Here is an 859-nt window from a genome sequence, read left to right as displayed (position 1 = left end):
AGGTTTCTGAATAAGGGTCAAACTTCTGACGGTTATCGAATCTAGTGTTGTTATAAAGAGCATTGGCTTGCTCTTCAACAGTATGGTCTTCCCAAAAAGGCTCTATTCTACCACTAGTACCACTAGAATGACCTAAGTCCAACGCTTCTAACCTTTTGGCTATGGCTGCTATTTTAACATCCGACTCATAGGATCCTTCTACCCTATTGACATTTCCTCTACTTAGAAGAATTATTTTCTGGGGTTCCCTATTATTTTCCCATTGTTGGGTCTTATTGGAGATTTCATTCAAAAATGTCATCGCCTCATCAACAGTTTTATTCTCAAACCCACCTGTGCATAAGGACTCAACCATGGTCGTTGTTGAATAGTCTAAACCCTCATAGAGGATCTGAACTAACCTAACCTTCTCTAAACCATGATGAGGACATTGAGAAATTAAGTCATTGAACCTTTCTAAATACCTATATAAAGATTCTCCCTTTTGTTGAGCAAAAGTACAAATTTGTGTCCTAATAGACGATGTTTTGTGCCTTGGGAAAAACTTATGTATAAAGGCAGATGTAAGTTGTTCATAGGTTTCAGTTGACTCAGAATCCAAACTATACAGCCAAGATTTGGCTTTATCTTTTAAGGAAAAGGGGAATAACCTAAGTTTTAGTGCATTATCACTAAGGTTTTTAATTTGCAGAGTACTACATACTTCCTCAAATTCCCTAACATGAAAATAGGGGTTCTCATTCTCTTTTCCTAAAAATTTTGTGAGCATCTGTAAAGTCCCAGGTTTGAGTTCATAATTTGCCTCGGTTTCAGCTAACTTGATACAAGACGGACGAGAGGTCCTAGTTGGGTTCAATAC

At 37.5% G+C, this 859-nt stretch overlaps 1 pseudogene; it reads left to right on the top strand.

Annotated features, from left to right (window-relative positions):
- The first annotated feature begins 413 nt into the window (after positions 1-413).
- LOC113341683 lies at positions 414-513 on the top strand (annotated as a pseudogene).
- Positions 514-859: the final 346 nt, after the last annotated feature.

This window comes from Papaver somniferum, chromosome 1 (genome assembly GCF_003573695.1).
Source record: "Papaver somniferum cultivar HN1 chromosome 1, ASM357369v1, whole genome shotgun sequence".
Taxonomy (NCBI): Eukaryota; Viridiplantae; Streptophyta; class Magnoliopsida; order Ranunculales; family Papaveraceae; genus Papaver; species Papaver somniferum.
Note: the sequence above shows the minus strand (reverse complement) of the source record. Positions and strands in the feature narration are given on the sequence as shown.